The sequence below is a fragment of the Rhinoderma darwinii genome, assembly GCF_050947455.1.
Source record: "Rhinoderma darwinii isolate aRhiDar2 chromosome 1 unlocalized genomic scaffold, aRhiDar2.hap1 SUPER_1_unloc_1, whole genome shotgun sequence".
In the NCBI taxonomy this organism is placed as follows: Eukaryota; Metazoa; Chordata; class Amphibia; order Anura; family Rhinodermatidae; genus Rhinoderma; species Rhinoderma darwinii.
This window is the reverse complement of record NW_027461645.1, coordinates 545,001-565,000: the sequence shown is the minus strand read 5'-3', so window position 1 is coordinate 565,000 and position 20,000 is coordinate 545,001.

Below are 20,000 nucleotides of genomic sequence, written 5' to 3'. Positions count from 1 at the left end.
TAGCACAAGCGTATTACCTTATTTTTATCGCTTCACGGAGGCAGAAAATTCAAGACGTAGTCGGCAGGATTTGAAACTCCGCGGGGAGACCCCAATGGATTTCTAGTCCATCGCCTTAATCACTCGGCCACGACTACAGATAAAAAAAGTCTGCCCCAAGACCCTGCTGAGCTCAGTAAGTTTATCATTGGAAGCGCAGAGGTTGCTGCTGTCGAAACTAAAGGCATTAAAAGACAGCCAGACTTTGGGTGCTTACAAAACAGCCAGACTTTGTCTCCAGGACAAAAGTAAGGAGGAATTCTGCATCTTTCAGCTTTGACAATAGCCTCCTTTGCTCCCTTTTAAATGCGCAGGAAGTCAGCATGGGACAGATTAGCTGCTGGGACCTCAGATAAAGTTGGGACTGATAGAGCAACTTTCGGATGTCGCCAATAGACCATAAAGAAAGGAGAAGATTACGTAGATTCCCCAGTATAATTATTATAGGCAAATTCTGGCCACGGAAGGAGATTAGTCCAATCATCTTGCAAGGGAGAAATTAATTTTCTGAGGACGTTTTCTAATACCTGGTTTATTAATTTAAAAGTTATGAGCTTTTTTTCTAAATATGGAAAGGAGCCTTTATTAGACAACTGGGAGGGAGGTAACACCAGCGATTCTCCTGAGGTGGAGCTATCTCACAGCCTCTGACACTGTCCAATCGGCATGAAGTTGCTTCACAGTGTAAATGACTAAAGCTGGAGGGAAGGGGGATCAATTCAAACAGCCATATCTCGGGCTGGGGACTACCTAGAACAGTGCTTCTGGTGGCATATGAAAGAGGAGATTCTAGTCTTTCATATGACACCAGGACCGCAGTTCTAGCTGTGCGAGAACCCGAGATATCGTCAGTTAAACACACATGTGGTTATAGAAGCTGTATTCTATATGATCACGTTGTGTTTTGCTGGGACGGGAAGGGGTAGAATGTATGGTGGTTGGACATGGTCATACAGAAAACATTGCACTGCCCAGAGTGAAAAGAAAGAGTCACCTCCTATTTGGCAATTAGAGCCACATTAGCATATTTAGAAAAATGATCATAACTTTGCAAATGATACACGTTTTAAAAAAAAATCAAACCACACTGTAATTATCAGCAGCAAAGCGCCTATTAGATTAGTTAGGAAATAGGGAATTAATAAACTGGGTACAGAGCCTCTTTAAATGTAGGGTCCGGCATCTGATTAGTGACAGAGCAGTGGAGTACGGCATAATCACGATATGACTGCAATTAAACTTCTTTGTTACCTAGCACAAGCGTATTACCTTATTTTTATCGCTTCATGGAGGCAGAAAATTCAAAACGTAGTCGGCAGGATTTGAAACTCCGCGGGGAGACCCCAATGGATTTCTAGTCCATCGCCTTAATCACTCGGCCACGACTACAGATAAAAAAAAGTCTGCCCCAAGACCCTGCTGAGCTCAGTAAGTTTATCATTGGAAGCGCAGAGGTTGCTGCTGTCGAAACTAAAGGTATTAAAAGACAGCCAGACTTCGGGTGCTTACAAAACAGCCAGACTTTGTCTCCAGGACAAAAGTAAGGAGGAATTCTGCATCTTTCAGCTTTGACAATAGCCTCCTTTGCTCCCTTTTAAATGCGCAGGAAGTCAGCATGGGACAGATTAGCTGCTGGGACCTCAGATAAAGTTTGGACTGATAGAGCAACTTTCGGATGTCGCCAATAGACCAGAAAGAAAGGAGAAGATTACGTAGATTCCCCAGTATAATTATTATAGGCAAATTCTGGCCACGGAAGGAGATTAGTCCAATCATCTTGCAAGGGAGAAATGAATTTTCTGAGGACGTTTTCTAATACCTGGTTTATTAATTTAAAAGTTATGAGCTTTTTTTCTAAATATGGAAAGGAGCCTTTATTAGACAACTGGGAGGGAGGTAACACCAGCGATTCTCCTGAGGTGGAGCTATCTCACAGCCTCTGACACTGTCCAATCGGCATGAAGTTGCTTCACAGTGTAAATGACTAAAGCTGGAGGGAAGGGGGATCAATTCAAACAGCCATATCTCGGGCTGGGGACTACCTAGAACAGTGGTTATGGTGGCATATGAAAGAGGAGATTCTAGTCTTTCATATGACACCAGGACCGCAGTTCTAGCTGTGCGAAAACCCGAGATATCGTCAGTTAAACACACAAGTGGTTATAGAAGCTGTATTCTATATGATCACGTTGTGTTTTGCTGGGACGGGAAGGGGTAGAATGTATGGTGGTTGGACATGGTCATACAGAAAACATTGCACTGCCCATAGTGAAAAGAAAGAGTCACCTCCTATTTGGCAATTAGAGCCACATTAGCATATTTAGAAAAATGATCATAACTTTGCAAATGATACACGTTTTAAAAAAAAATCAAACCACACTGTAATTATCAGCAGCAAAGCGCCTATTAGATTAGTTAGGAAATAGGGAATTAATAAACTGGGTACAGAGCCTCTTTAAATGTAGGGTCCGGCATCTGATTAGTGACAGAGCAGTGGAGTACGGCATAATCACGATATGACTGCAATTAAACTTCTTTGTTACCTAGCACAAGCGTATTACCTTATTTTTATCGCTTCATGGAGGCAGAAAATTCAAGACGTAGTCGGCAGGATTTGAAACTCCGCGGGGAGACCCCAATGGATTTCTAGTCCATCGCCTTAATCACTCGGCCACGACTACAGATAAAAAAAAGTCTGCCCCAAGACCCTGCTGAGCTCAGTAAGTTTATCATTGGAAGCGCAGAGGTTGCTGCTGTCGAAACTAAAGGCATTAAAAGACAGCCAGACTTCGGGTGCTTACAAAACAGCCAGACTTTGTCTCCAGGACAAAAGTAAGGAGGAATTCTGCATCTTTCAGCTTTGACAATAGCCTCCTTTGCTCCCTTTTAAATGCGCAGGAAGTCAGCATGGGACAGATTAGCTGCTGGGACCTCAGATAAAGTTGGGACTGATAGAGCAACTTTCGGATGTCGCCAATAGACCAGAAAGAAAGGAGAAGATTACGTAGATTCCCCAGTATAATTATTATAGGCAAATTCTGGCCACGGAAGGAGATTAGTCCAATCATCTTGCAAGGGAGAAATGAATTTTCTGAGGACGTTTTCTAATACCTGGTTTATTAATTTAAAAGTTATGAGCTTTTTTTCTAAATATGGAAAGGAGCCTTTATTAGACAACTGGGAGGGAGGTAACACCAGCGATTCTCCTGAGGTGGAGCTATCTCACAGCCTCTGACACTGTCCAATCGGCATGAAGTTGCTTCACAGTGTAAATGACTAAAGCTGGAGGGAAGGGGGATCAATTCAAACAGCCATATCTCGGGCTGGGGAATACCTAGAACAGTGGTTATTGTGGCATATGAAAGAGGAGATTCTAGTCTTTCATATGACACCAGGACCGCAGTTCTAACTGTGCGAGAACCCGAGATATCGTCAGTTAAACACACAAGTGGTTATAGAAGCTGTATTCTATATGATCACGTTGTGTTTTGCTGGGACGGGAAGGGGTAGAATGTATGGTGGTTGGACATGGTCATACAGAAAACATTGCACTGCCCAGAGTGAAAAGAAAGAGTCACCTCCTATTTGGCAATTAGAGCCACATTAGCATATTTAGAAAAATTATCATAACTTTGCAAATGATACACGTTTTAAAAAAAAATCAAACCACACTGTAATTATCAGCAGCAAAGCGCTTATTAGATTAGTTAGGAAATAGGGAATTAATAAACTGGGTACAGAGCCTCTTTAAATGTAGGGTCCGGCATCTGATTAGTGACAGAGCAGTGGAGTACGGCATAATCACGATATGACTGCAATTAAACTTCTTTGTTACCTAGCACAAGCGTATTACCTTATTTTTATCGCTTCATGGAGGCAGAAAATTCAAGACGTAGTCGGCAGGATTTGAAACTCCGCGGGGAGACCCCAATGGATTTCTAGTCCATCGCCTTAATCACTCGGCCACGACTACAGATAAAAAAAAGTCTGCCCCAAGACCCTGCTGAGCTCAGTAAGTTTATCATTGGAAGTGCAGAGGTTGCTGCTGTCGAAACTAAAGGCATTAAAAGACAGCCAGACTTCGGGTGCTTACAAAACAGCCAGACTTTGTCTCCAGGACAAAAGTAAGGAGGAATTCTGCATCTTTCAGCTTTGACAATAGCCTCCTTTGCTCCCTTTTAAATGCGCAGGAAGTCAGCATGGGACAGATTAGCTGCTGGGACCTCAGATAAAGTTGGGACTGATAGAGCAACTTTCGGATGTCGCCAATAGACCAGAAAGAAAGGAGAAGATTATGTAGATTCCCCAGTATAATTATTATAGGCAAATTCTGGCCACGGAAGGAGATTAGTCCAATCATCTTGCAAGGGAGAAATGAATTTTCTGAGGACGTTTTCTAATACCTGGTTTATTAATTTAAAAGTTATGAGCTTTTTTTCTAAATATGGAAAGGAGCCTTTATTAGACAACTGGGAGGGAGGTAACACCAGCGATTCTCCTGAGGTGGAGCTATCTCACAGCCTCTGACACTGTCCAATCGGCATGAAGTTGCTTCACAGTGTAAATGACTAAAGCTGGAGGGAAGGGGGATCAATTCAAACAGCCATATCTCGGGCTGGGGAATACCTAGAACAGTGGTTATTGTGGCATATGAAAGAGGAGATTCTAGTCTTTCATATGACACCAGGACCGCAGTTCTAACTGTGCGAGAACCCGAGATATCGTCAGTTAAACACACAAGTGGTTATAGAAGCTGTATTCTATATGATCACGTTGTGTTTTGCTGGGACGGGAAGGGGTAGAATGTATGGTGGTTGGACATGGTCATACAGAAAACATTGCACTGCCCAGAGTGAAAAGAAAGAGTCACCTCCTATTTGGCAATTAGAGCCACATTAGCATATTTAGAAAAATGATCATAACTTTGCAAATGATACACGTTTTAAAAAAAAATCAAACCACACTGTAATTATCAGCAGCAAAGCGCCTATTAGATTAGTTAGGAAATAGGGAATTAATAAACTGGGTACAGAGCCTCTTTAAATGTAGGGTCCGGCATCTGATTAGTGACAGAGCAGTGGAGTACGGCATAATCACGATATGACTGCAATTAAACTTCTTTGTTACCTAGCACAAGCGTATTACCTTATTTTTATCGCTTCATGGAGGCAGAAAATTCAAGACGTAGTCGGCAGGATTTGAAACTCCGCGGGGAGACCCCAATGGATTTCTAGTCCATCGCCTTAATCACTCGGCCACGACTACAGATAAAAAAAAGTCTGCCCCAAGACCCTGCTGAGCTCAGTAAGTTTATCATTGGAAGTGCAGAGGTTGCTGCTGTCGAAACTAAAGGCATTAAAAGACAGCCAGACTTCGGGTGCTTACAAAACAGCCAGACTTTGTCTCCAGGACAAAAGTAAGGAGGAATTCTGCATCTTTCAGCTTTGACAATAGCCTCCTTTGCTCCCTTTTAAATGCGCAGGAAGTCAGCATGGGACAGATTAGCTGCTGGGACCTCAGATAAAGTTGGGACTGATAGAGCAACTTTCGGATGTCGCCAATAGACCAGAAAGAAAGGAGAAGATTACGTAGATTCCCCAGTATAATTATTATAGGCAAATTCTGGCCACGGAAGGAGATTAGTCCAATCATCTTGCAAGGGAGAAATGAATTTTCTGAGGACGTTTTCTAATACCTGGTTTATTAATTTAAAAGTTATGAGCTTTTTTTCTAAATATGGAAAGGAGCCTTTATTAGACAACTGGGAGGGAGGTAACACCAGCGATTCTCCTGAGGTGGAGCTATCTCACAGCCTCTGACACTGTCCAATCGGCATGAAGTTGCTTCACAGTGTAAATGACTAAAGCTGGAGGGAAGGGGGATCAATTCAAACAGCCATATCTCGGGCTGGGGACTACCTAGAACAGTGGTTCTGGTGGCATATGAAAGAGGAGATTCTAGTCTTTCATATGACACCAGGACCGCAGTTCTAGCTGTGCGAGAACCCGAGATATCGTCAGTTAAACACACAAGTGGTTATAGAAGCTGTATTCTATATGATCACGTTGTGTTTTGCTGGGACGGGAAGGGGTAGAATGTATGGTGGTTGGACATGGTCATACAGAAAACATTGCACTGCCCAGAGTGAAAAGAAAGAGTCACCTCCTATTTGGCAATTAGAGCCACATTAGCATATTTAGAAAAATGATCATAACTTTGCAAATGATACACGTTTTAAAAAAAATCAAACCACACTGTAATTATCAGCAGCAAAGCGCCTATTAGATTAGTTAGGAAATAGGGAATTAATAAACTGGGTACAGAGCCTCTTTAAATGTAGGGTCCCGGCATCTGATTAGTGACAGAGCAGTGGAGTACGGCATAATCACGATATGACTGCAATTAAACTTCTTTGTTACCTAGCACAAGCGTATTACCTTATTTTTATCGCTTCATGGAGGCAGAAAATTCAAACGTAGTCGGCAGGATTTGAAACTCCGCGGGGAGACCCAATGGATTTCTAGTCCATCGCCTTAATCACTCGGCCACGACTACAGATAAAAAAAAGTCTGCCCCAAGACCCTGCTGAGCTCAGTAAGTTTATCATTGGAAGCGCAGAGGTTGCTGCTGTCGAAACTAAAGGCATTAAAAGAGAGCCAGACTTCGGGTGCTTACAAAACAGCCAGACTTTGTCTCCAGGACAAAAGTAAGGAGGAATTCTGCATCTTTCAGCTTTGACAATAGCCTCCTTTGCTCCCTTTTAAATGCGCAGGAAGTCAGCATGGGACAGATTAGCTGCTGGGACCTCAGATAAAGTTGGGACTGATAGAGCAACTTTCGGATGTCGCCAATAGACCAGAAAGAAAGGAGAAGATTACGTAGATTCCCCAGTATAATTATTATAGGCAAATTCTGGCCACGGAAGGAGATTAGTCCAATCATCTTGCAAGGGAGAAATGAATTTTCTGAGGACGTTTTCTAATACCTGGTTTATTAATTTAAAAGTTATGAGCTTTTTTTCTAAATATGGAAAGGAGCCTTTATTAGACAACTGGGAGGGAGGTAACACCAGCGATTCTCCTGAGGTGGAGCTATCTCACAGCCTCTGACACTGTCCAATCGGCATGAAGTTGCTTCACAGTGTAAATGACTAAAGCTGGAGGGAAGGGGGATCAATTCAAACAGCCATATCTCGGGCTGGGGAATACCTAGAACAGTGGTTATTGTGGCATATGAAAGAGGAGATTCTAGTCTTTCATATGACACCAGGACCGCAGTTCTAACTGTGCGAGAACCCGAGATATCGTCAGTTAAACACACAAGTGGTTATAGAAGCTGTATTCTATATGATCACGTTGTGTTTTGCTGGGACGGGAAGGGGTAGAATGTATGGTGGTTGGACATGGTCATACAGAAAACATTGCACTGCCCAGAGTGAAAAGAAAGAGTCACCTCCTATTTGGCAATTAGAGCCACATTAGCATATTTAGAAAAATGATCATAACTTTGCAAATGATACACGTTTTTAAAAAAAAATCAAACCACACAGTAATTATCAGCAGCAAAGCGCCTATTAGATTAGTTAGGAAATAGGGAATTAATAAACTGGGTACAGAGCCTCTTTAAATGTAGGGTCCGGCATCTGATTAGTGACAGGGCAGTGGAGTACGGCATAATCACGATATGACTGCAATTAAACTTCTTTGTTACCTAGCACAAGCGTATTACCTTATTTTTATCGCTTCACGGAGGCAGAAAATTCAAGACGTAGTCGGCAGGATTTGAAACTCCGCGGGGAGACCCCAATGGATTTCTAGTCCATCGCCTTAATCACTCGGCCACGACTACAGATAAAAAAAGTCTGCCCCAAGACCCTGCTGAGCTCAGTAAGTTTATCATTGGAAGCGCAGAGGTTGCTGCTGTCGAAACTAAAGGCATTAAAAGACAGCCAGACTTTGGGTGCTTACAAAACAGCCAGACTTTGTCTCCAGGACAAAAGTAAGGAGGAATTCTGCATCTTTCAGCTTTGACAATAGCCTCCTTTGCTCCCTTTTAAATGCGCAGGAAGTCAGCATGGGACAGATTAGCTGCTGGGACCTCAGATAAAGTTGGGACTGATAGAGCAACTTTCGGATGTCGCCAATAGACCATAAAGAAAGGAGAAGATTACGTAGATTCCCCAGTATAATTATTATAGGCAAATTCTGGCCACGGAAGGAGATTAGTCCAATCATCTTGCAAGGGAGAAATTAATTTTCTGAGGACGTTTTCTAATACCTGGTTTATTAATTTAAAAGTTATGAGCTTTTTTTCTAAATATGGAAAGGAGCCTTTATTAGACAACTGGGAGGGAGGTAACACCAGCGATTCTCCTGAGGTGGAGCTATCTCACAGCCTCTGACACTGTCCAATCGGCATGAAGTTGCTTCACAGTGTAAATGACTAAAGCTGGAGGGAAGGGGGATCAATTCAAACAGCCATATCTCGGGCTGGGGACTACCTAGAACAGTGGTTCTGGTGGCATATGAAAGAGGAGATTCTAGTCTTTCATATGACACCAGGACCGCAGTTCTAGCTGTGCGAGAACCCGAGATATCGTCAGTTAAACACACAAGTGGTTATAGAAGCTGTATTCTATATGATCACGTTGTGTTTTGCTGGGACGGGAAGGGGTAGAATGTATGGTGGTTGGACATGGTCATACAGAAAACATTGCACTGCCCAGAGTGAAAAGAAAGAGTCACCTCCTATTTGGCAATTAGAGCCACATTAGCATATTTAGAAAAATGATCATAACTTTGCAAATGATACACGTTTTAAAAAAATATCAAACCACACTGTAATTATCAGCAGCAAAGCGCCTATTAGATTAGTTAGGAAATAGGGAATTAATAAACTGGGTACAGAGCCTCTTTAAATGTAGGGTCCGGCATCTGATTAGTGACAGAGCAGTGGAGTACGGCATAATCACGATATGACTGCAATTAAACTTCTTTGTTACCTAGCACAAGCGTATTACCTTATTTTTATCGCTTCATGGAGGCAGAAAATTCAAAACGTAGTCGGCAGGATTTGAAACTCCGCGGGGAGACCCCAATGGATTTCTAGTCCATCGCCTTAATCACTCGGCCACGACTACAGATAAAAAAAAGTCTGCCCCAAGACCCTGCTGAGCTCAGTAAGTTTATCATTGGAAGCGCAGAGGTTGCTGCTGTCGAAACTAAAGGTATTAAAAGACAGCCAGACTTCGGGTGCTTACAAAACAGCCAGACTTTGTCTCCAGGACAAAAGTAAGGAGGAATTCTGCATCTTTCAGCTTTGACAATAGCCTCCTTTGCTCCCTTTTAAATGCGCAGGAAGTCAGCATGGGACAGATTAGCTGCTGGGACCTCAGATAAAGTTTGGACTGATAGAGCAACTTTCGGATGTCGCCAATAGACCAGAAAGAAAGGAGAAGATTACGTAGATTCCCCAGTATAATTATTATAGGCAAATTCTGGCCACGGAAGGAGATTAGTCCAATCATCTTGCAAGGGAGAAATGAATTTTCTGAGGACGTTTTCTAATACCTGGTTTATTAATTTAAAAGTTATGAGCTTTTTTTCTAAATATGGAAAGGAGCCTTTATTAGACAACTGGGAGGGAGGTAACACCAGCGATTCTCCTGAGGTGGAGCTATCTCACAGCCTCTGACACTGTCCAATCGGCATGAAGTTGCTTCACAGTGTAAATGACTAAAGCTGGAGGGAAGGGGGATCAATTCAAACAGCCATATCTCGGGCTGGGGACTACCTAGAACAGTGGTTATGGTGGCATATGAAAGAGGAGATTCTAGTCTTTCATATGACACCAGGACCGCAGTTCTAGCTGTGCGAAAACCCGAGATATCGTCAGTTAAACACACAAGTGGTTATAGAAGCTGTATTCTATATGATCACGTTGTGTTTTGCTGGGACGGGAAGGGGTAGAATGTATGGTGGTTGGACATGGTCATACAGAAAACATTGCACTGCCCAGAGTGAAAAGAAAGAGTCACCTCCTATTTGGCAATTAGAGCCACATTAGCATATTTAGAAAAATGATCATAACTTTGCAAATGATACACGTTTTAAAAAAATATCAAACCACACTGTAATTATCAGCAGCAAAGCGCCTATTAGATTAGTTAGGAAATAGGGAATTAATAAACTGGGTACAGAGCCTCTTTAAATGTAGGGTCCGGCATCTGATTAGTGACAGAGCAGTGGAGTACGGCATAATCACGATATGACTGCAATTAAACTTCTTTGTTACCTAGCACAAGCGTATTACCTTATTTTTATCGCTTCATGGAGGCAGAAAATTCAAAACGTAGTCGGCAGGATTTGAAACTCCGCGGGGAGACCCCAATGGATTTCTAGTCCATCGCCTTAATCACTCGGCCACGACTACAGATAAAAAAAAGTCTGCCCCAAGACCCTGCTGAGCTCAGTAAGTTTATCATTGGAAGCGCAGAGGTTGCTGCTGTCGAAACTAAAGGTATTAAAAGACAGCCAGACTTCGGGTGCTTACAAAACAGCCAGACTTTGTCTCCAGGACAAAAGTAAGGAGGAATTCTGCATCTTTCAGCTTTGACAATAGCCTCCTTTGCTCCCTTTTAAATGCGCAGGAAGTCAGCATGGGACAGATTAGCTGCTGGGACCTCAGATAAAGTTTGGACTGATAGAGCAACTTTCGGATGTCGCCAATAGACCAGAAAGAAAGGAGAAGATTACGTAGATTCCCCAGTATAATTATTATAGGCAAATTCTGGCCACGGAAGGAGATTAGTCCAATCATCTTGCAAGGGAGAAATGAATTTTCTGAGGACGTTTTCTAATACCTGGTTTATTAATTTAAAAGTTATGAGCTTTTTTTCTAAATATGGAAAGGAGCCTTTATTAGACAACTGGGAGGGAGGTAACACCAGCGATTCTCCTGAGGTGGAGCTATCTCACAGCCTCTGACACTGTCCAATCGGCATGAAGTTGCTTCACAGTGTAAATGACTAAAGCTGGAGGGAAGGGGGATCAATTCAAACAGCCATATCTCGGGCTGGGGACTACCTAGAACAGTGGTTATGGTGGCATATGAAAGAGGAGATTCTAGTCTTTCATATGACACCAGGACCGCAGTTCTAGCTGTGCGAAAACCCGAGATATCGTCAGTTAAACACACAAGTGGTTATAGAAGCTGTATTCTATATGATCACGTTGTGTTTTGCTGGGACGGGAAGGGGTAGAATGTATGGTGGTTGGACATGGTCATACAGAAAACATTGCACTGCCCATAGTGAAAAGAAAGAGTCACCTCCTATTTGGCAATTAGAGCCACATTAGCATATTTAGAAAAATGATCATAACTTTGCAAATGATACACGTTTTAAAAAAAAATCAAACCACACTGTAATTATCAGCAGCAAAGCGCCTATTAGATTAGTTAGGAAATAGGGAATTAATAAACTGGGTACAGAGCCTCTTTAAATGTAGGGTCCGGCATCTGATTAGTGACAGAGCAGTGGAGTACGGCATAATCACGATATGACTGCAATTAAACTTCTTTGTTACCTAGCACAAGCGTATTACCTTATTTTTATCGCTTCATGGAGGCAGAAAATTCAAGACGTAGTCGGCAGGATTTGAAACTCCGCGGGGAGACCCCAATGGATTTCTAGTCCATCGCCTTAATCACTCGGCCACGACTACAGATAAAAAAAAGTCTGCCCCAAGACCCTGCTGAGCTCAGTAAGTTTATCATTGGAAGCGCAGAGGTTGCTGCTGTCGAAACTAAAGGCATTAAAAGAGAGCCAGACTTCGGGTGCTTACAAAACAGCCAGACTTTGTCTCCAGGACAAAAGTAAGGAGGAATTCTGCATCTTTCAGCTTTGACAATAGCCTCCTTTGCTCCCTTTTAAATGCGCAGGAAGTCAGCATGGGACAGATTAGCTGCTGGGACCTCAGATAAAGTTGGGACTGATAGAGCAACTTTCGGATGTCGCCAATAGACCAGAAAGAAAGGAGAAGATTACGTAGATTCCCCAGTATAATTATTATAGGCAAATTCTGGCCACGGAAGGAGATTAGTCCAATCATCTTGCAAGGGAGAAATGAATTTTCTGAGGACGTTTTCTAATACCTGGTTTATTAATTTAAAAGTTATGAGCTTTTTTTCTAAATATGGAAAGGAGCCTTTATTAGACAACTGGGAGGGAGGTAACACCAGCGATTCTCCTGAGGTGGAGCTATCTCACAGCCTCTGACACTGTCCAATCGGCATGAAGTTGCTTCACAGTGTAAATGACTAAAGCTGGAGGGAAGGGGGATCAATTCAAACAGCCATATCTCGGGCTGGGGAATACCTAGAACAGTGGTTATTGTGGCATATGAAAGAGGAGATTCTAGTCTTTCATATGACACCAGGACCGCAGTTCTAACTGTGCGAGAACCCGAGATATCGTCAGTTAAACACACAAGTGGTTATAGAAGCTGTATTCTATATGATCACGTTGTGTTTTGCTGGGACGGGAAGGGGTAGAATGTATGGTGGTTGGACATGGTCATACAGAAAACATTGCACTGCCCAGAGTGAAAAGAAAGAGTCACCTCCTATTTGGCAATTAGAGCCACATTAGCATATTTAGAAAAATGATCATAACTTTGCAAATGATACACGTTTTAAAAAAAAATCAAACCACACTGTAATTATCAGCAGCAAAGCGCCTATTAGATTAGTTAGGAAATAGGGAATTAATAAACTGGGTACAGAGCCTCTTTAAATGTAGGGTCCGGCATCTGATTAGTGACAGAGCAGTGGAGTACGGCATAATCACGATATGACTGCAATTAAACTTCTTTGTTACCTAGCACAAGCGTATTACCTTATTTTTATCGCTTCATGGAGGCAGAAAATTCAAGACGTAGTCGGCAGGATTTGAAACTCCGCGGGGAGACCCCAATGGATTTCTAGTCCATCGCCTTAATCACTCGGCCACGACTACAGATAAAAAAAAGTCTGCCCCAAGACCCTGCTGAGCTCAGTAAGTTTATCATTGGAAGCGCAGAGGTTGCTGCTGTCGAAACTAAAGGCATTAAAAGAGAGCCAGACTTCGGGTGCTTACAAAACAGCCAGACTTTGTCTCCAGGACAAAAGTAAGGAGGAATTCTGCATCTTTCAGCTTTGACAATAGCCTCCTTTGCTCCCTTTTAAATGCGCAGGAAGTCAGCATGGGACAGATTAGCTGCTGGGACCTCAGATAAAGTTGGGACTGATAGAGCAACTTTCGGATGTCGCCAATAGACCAGAAAGAAAGGAGAAGATTACGTAGATTCCCCAGTATAATTATTATAGGCAAATTCTGGCCACGGAAGGAGATTAGTCCAATCATCTTGCAAGGGAGAAATGAATTTTCTGAGGACGTTTTCTAATACCTGGTTTATTAATTTAAAAGTTATGAGCTTTTTTTCTAAATATGGAAAGGAGCCTTTATTAGACAACTGGGAGGGAGGTAACACCAGCGATTCTCCTGAGGTGGAGCTATCTCACAGCCTCTGACACTGTCCAATCGGCATGAAGTTGCTTCACAGTGTAAATGACTAAAGCTGGAGGGAAGGGGGATCAATTCAAACAGCCATATCTCGGGCTGGGGAATACCTAGAACAGTGGTTATTGTGGCATATGAAAGAGGAGATTCTAGTCTTTCATATGACACCAGGACCGCAGTTCTAACTGTGCGAGAACCCGAGATATCGTCAGTTAAACACACAAGTGGTTATAGAAGCTGTATTCTATATGATCACGTTGTGTTTTGCTGGGACGGGAAGGGGTAGAATGTATGGTGGTTGGACATGGTCATACAGAAAACATTGCACTGCCCAGAGTGAAAAGAAAGAGTCACCTCCTATTTGGCAATTAGAGCCACATTAGCATATTTAGAAAAATGATCATAACTTTGCAAATGATACACGTTTTAAAAAAAAATCAAACCACACTGTAATTATCAGCAGCAAAGCGCCTATTAGATTAGTTAGGAAATAGGGAATTAATAAACTGGGTACAGAGCCTCTTTAAATGTAGGGTCCGGCATCTGATTAGTGACAGAGCAGTGGAGTACGGCATAATCACGATATGACTGCAATTAAACTTCTTTGTTACCTAGCACAAGCGTATTACCTTATTTTTATCGCTTCATGGAGGCAGAAAATTCAAGACGTAGTCGGCAGGATTTGAAACTCCGCGGGGAGACCCCAATGGATTTCTAGTCCATCGCCTTAATCACTCGGCCACGACTACAGATAAAAAAAAGTCTGCCCCAAGACCCTGCTGAGCTCAGTAAGTTTATCATTGGAAGCGCAGAGGTTGCTGCTGTCGAAACTAAAGGCATTAAAAGAGAGCCAGACTTCGGGTGCTTACAAAACAGCCAGACTTTGTCTCCAGGACAAAAGTAAGGAGGAATTCTGCATCTTTCAGCTTTGACAATAGCCTCCTTTGCTCCCTTTTAAATGCGCAGGAAGTCAGCATGGGACAGATTAGCTGCTGGGACCTCAGATAAAGTTGGGACTGATAGAGCAACTTTCGGATGTCGCCAATAGACCAGAAAGAAAGGAGAAGATTACGTAGATTCCCCAGTATAATTATTATAGGCAAATTCTGGCCACGGAAGGAGATTAGTCCAATCATCTTGCAAGGGAGAAATGAATTTTCTGAGGACGTTTTCTAATACCTGGTTTATTAATTTAAAAGTTATGAGCTTTTTTTCTAAATATGGAAAGGAGCCTTTATTAGACAACTGGGAGGGAGGTAACACCAGCGATTCTCCTGAGGTGGAGCTATCTCACAGCCTCTGACACTGTCCAATCGGCATGAAGTTGCTTCACAGTGTAAATGACTAAAGCTGGAGGGAAGGGGGATCAATTCAAACAGCCATATCTCGGGCTGGGGAATACCTAGAACAGTGGTTATTGTGGCATATGAAAGAGGAGATTCTAGTCTTTCATATGACACCAGGACCGCAGTTCTAACTGTGCGAGAACCCGAGATATCGTCAGTTAAACACACAAGTGGTTATAGAAGCTGTATTCTATATGATCACGTTGTGTTTTGCTGGGACGGGAAGGGGTAGAATGTATGGTGGTTGGACATGGTCATACAGAAAACATTGCACTGCCCAGAGTGAAAAGAAAGAGTCACCTCCTATTTGGCAATTAGAGCCACATTAGCATATTTAGAAAAATGATCATAACTTTGCAAATGATACACGTTTTAAAAAAAAATCAAACCACACTGTAATTATCAGCAGCAAAGCGCCTATTAGATTAGTTAGGAAATAGGGAATTAATAAACTGGGTACAGAGCCTCTTTAAATGTAGGGTCCGGCATCTGATTAGTGACAGAGCAGTGGAGTACGGCATAATCACGATATGACTGCAATTAAACTTCTTTGTTACCTAGCACAAGCGTATTACCTTATTTTTATCGCTTCATGGAGGCAGAAAATTCAAGACGTAGTCGGCAGGATTTGAAACTCCGCGGGGAGACCCCAATGGATTTCTAGTCCATCGCCTTAATCACTCGGCCACGACTACAGATAAAAAAAAGTCTGCCCCAAGACCCTGCTGAGCTCAGTAAGTTTATCATTGGAAGTGCAGAGGTTGCTGCTGTCGAAACTAAAGGCATTAAAAGACAGCCAGACTTCGGGTGCTTACAAAACAGCCAGACTTTGTCTCCAGGACAAAAGTAAGGAGGAATTCTGCATCTTTCAGCTTTGACAATAGCCTCCTTTGCTCCCTTTTAAATGCGCAGGAAGTCAGCATGGGACAGATTAGCTGCTGGGACCTCAGATAAAGTTGGGACTGATAGAGCAACTTTCGGATGTCGCCAATAGACCAGAAAGAAAGGAGAAGATTACTTAGATTCCCCAGTATAATTATTATAGGCAAATTCTGGCCACGGAAGGAGATTAGTCCAATCATCTTGCAAGGGAGAAATGAATTTTCTGAGGACGTTTTCTAATACCTGGTTTATTAATTTAAAAGTTATGAGCTTTTTTTCTAAATATGGAAAGGAGCCTTTATTAGACAACTGGGAGGGAGGTAACACCAGCGATTCTCCTGAGGTGGAGCTATCTCACAGCCTCTGACACTGTCCAATCGGCATGAAGTTGCTTCACAGTGTAAATGACTAAAGCTGGAGGGAAGGGGGATCAATTCAAACAGCCATATCTCGGGCTGGGGAATACCTAGAACAGTGGTTATTGTGGCATATGAAAGAGGAGATTCTAGTCTTTCATATGACACCAGGACCGCAGTTCTAACTGTGCGAGAACCCGAGATATCGTCAGTTAAACACACAAGTGGTTATAGAAGCTGTATTCTATATGATCACGTTGTGTTTTGCTGGGACGGGAAGGGGTAGAATGTATGGTGGTTGGACATGGTCATACAGAAAACATTGCACTGCCCAGAGTGAAAAGAAAGAGTCACCTCCTATTTGGCAATTAGAGCCACATTAGCATATTTAGAAAAATGATCATAACTTTGCAAATGATACACGTTTTAAAAAAAAATCAAACCACACTGTAATTATCAGCAGCAAAGCGCCTATTAGATTAGTTAGGAAATAGGGAATTAATAAACTGGGTACAGAGCCTCTTTAAATGTAGGGTCCGGCATCTGATTAGTGACAGAGCAGTGGAGTACGGCATAATCACGATATGACTGCAATTAAACTTCTTTGTTACCTAGCACAAGCGTATTACCTTATTTTTATCGCTTCATGGAGGCAGAAAATTCAAGACGTAGTCGGCAGGATTTGAAACTCCGCGGGGAGACCCCAATGGATTTCTAGTCCATCGCCTTAATCACTCGGCCACGACTACAGATAAAAAAAAGTCTGCCCCAAGACCCTGCTGAGCTCAGTAAGTTTATCATTGGAAGTGCAGAGGTTGCTGCTGTCGAAACTAAAGGCATTAAAAGACAGCCAGACTTCGGGTGCTTACAAAACAGCCAGACTTTGTCTCCAGGACAAAAGTAAGGAGGAATTCTGCATCTTTCAGCTTTGACAATAGCCTCCTTTGCTCCCTTTTAAATGCGCAGGAAGTCAGCATGGGACAGATTAGCTGCTGGGACCTCAGATAAAGTTGGGACTGATAGAGCAACTTTCGGATGTCGCCAATAGACCAGAAAGAAAGGAGAAGATTACGTAGATTCCCCAGTATAATTATTATAGGCAAATTCTGGCCACGGAAGGAGATTAGTCCAATCATCTTGCAAGGGAGAAATGAATTTTCTGAGGACGTTTTCTAATACCTGGTTTATTAATTTAAAAGTTATGAGCTTTTTTTCTAAATATGGAAAGGAGCCTTTATTAGACAACTGGGAGGGAGGTAACACCAGCGATTCTCCTGAGGTGGAGCTATCTCACAGCCTCTGACACTGTCCAATCGGCATGAAGTTGCTTCACAGTGTAAATGACTAAAGCTGGAGGGAAGGGGGATCAATTCAAACAGCCATATCTCGGGCTGGGGACTACCTAGAACAGTGGTTCTGGTGGCATATGAAAGAGGAGATTCTAGTCTTTCATATGACACCAGGACCGCAGTTCTAGCTGTGCGAGAACCCGAGATATGGTCAGTTAAACACACAAGTGGTTATAGAAGCTGTATTCTATATGATCACGTTGTGTTTTGCTGGGACGGGAAGGGGTAGAATGTATGGTGGTTGGACATGGTCATACAGAAAACATTGCACTGCCCAGAGTGAAAAGAAAGAGTCACCTCCTATTTGGCAATTAGAGCCACATTAGCATATTTAGAAAAATGATCATAACTTTGCAAATGATACACGTTTTAAAAAAAAAATCAAACCACACAGTAATTATCAGCAGCAAAGCGCCTATTAGATTAGTTAGGAAATAGGGAATTAATAAACTGGGTACAGAGCCTCTTTAAATGTAGGGTCCGGCATCTGATTAGTGACAGAGCAGTGGAGTACGGCATAATCACGATATGACTGCAATTAAACTTCTTTGTTACCTAGCACAAACGTATTACCTTATTTTTATCGCTTCACGGAGGCAGAAAATTCAAGACGTAGTCGGCAGGATTTGAAACTCCGCGGGGAGACCCCAATGGATTTCTAGTCCATCGCCTTAATCACTCGGCCACGACTACAGATAAAAAAAAGTCTGCCCCAAGACCCTGCTGAGCTCAGTAAGTTTATCATTGGAAGCGCAGAGGTTGCTGCTGTCGAAACTAAAGGCATTAAAAGACAGCCAGACTTTGGGTGCTTACAAAACAGCCAGACTTTGTCTCCAGGACAAAAGTAAGGAGGAATTCTGCATCTTTCAGCTTTGACAATAGCCTCCTTTGCTCCCTTTTAAATGCGCAGGAAGTCAGCATGGGACAGATTAGCTGCTGGGACCTCAGATAAAGTTGGGACTGATAGAGCAACTTTCGGATGTCGCCAATAGACCAGAAAGAAAGGAGAAGATTACGTAGATTCCCCAGTATAATTATTATAGGCAAATTCTGGCCACGGAAGGAGATTAGTCCAATCATCTTGCAAGGGAGAAATGAATTTTCTGAGGACGTTTTCTAATACCTGGTTTATTAATTTAAAAGTTATGAGCTTTTTTTCTAAATATGGAAAGGAGCCTTTATTAGACAACTGGGAGGGAGGTAACACCAGCGATTCTCCTGAGGTGGAGCTATCTCACAGCCTCTGACACTGTCCAATCGGCATGAAGTTGCTTCACAGTGTAAATGACTAAAGCTGGAGGGAAGGGGGATCAATTCAAACAGCCATATCTCGGGCTGGGGACTACCTAGAACAGTGGTTCTGGTGGCATATGAAAGAGGAGATTCTAGTCTTTCATATGACACCAGGACCGCAGTTCTAGCTGTGCGAGAACCCGAGATATGGTCAGTTAAACACACAAGTGGTTATAGAAGCTGTATTCTATATGATCACGTTGTGTTTTGCTGGGACGGGAAGGGGTAGAATGTATGGTGGTTGGACATGGTCATACAGAAAACATTGCACTGCCCAGAGTGAAAAGAAAGAGTCACCTCCTATTTGGCAATTAGAGCCACATTAGCATATTTAGAAAAATGATCATAACTTTGCAAATGATACACGTTTTAAAAAAAAATCAAACCACACTGTAATTATCAGCAGCAAAGCGCCTATTAGATTAGTTAGGAAATAGGGAATTAATAAACTGGGTACAGAGCCTCTTTAAATGTAGGGTCCGGCATCTGATTAGTGACAGAGCAGTGGAGTACGGCATAATCACGATATGACTGCAATTAAACTTCTTTGTTACCTAGCACAAGCGTATTACCTTATTTTTATCGCTTCATGGAGGCAGAAAATTCAAGACGTAGTCGGCAGGATTTGAAACTCCGCGGGGAGACCCCAATGGATTTCTAGTCCATCGCCTTAATCACTCGGCCACGACTACAGATAAAAAAAAGTCTGCCCCAAGACCCTGCTGAGCTCAGTAAGTTTATCATTGGAAGTGCAGAGGTTGCTGCTGTCGAAACTAAAGGCATTAAAAGACAGCCAGACTTCGGGTGCTTACAAAACAGCCAGACTTTGTCTCCAGGACAAAAGTAAGGAGGAATTCTGCATCTTTCAGCTTTGACAATAGCCTCCTTTGCTCCCTTTTAAATGCGCAGGAAGTCAGCATGGGACAGATTAGCTGCTGGGACCTCAGATAAAGTTGGGACTGATAGAGCAACTTTCGGATGTCGCCAATAGACCAGAAAGAAAGGAGAAGATTACTTAGATTCCCCAGTATAATTATTATAGGCAAATTCTGGCCACGGAAGGAGATTAGTCCAATCATCTTGCAAGGGAGAAATGAATTTTCTGAGGACGTTTTCTAATACCTGGTTTATTAATTTAAAAGTTATGAGCTTTTTTTCTAAATATGGAAAGGAGCCT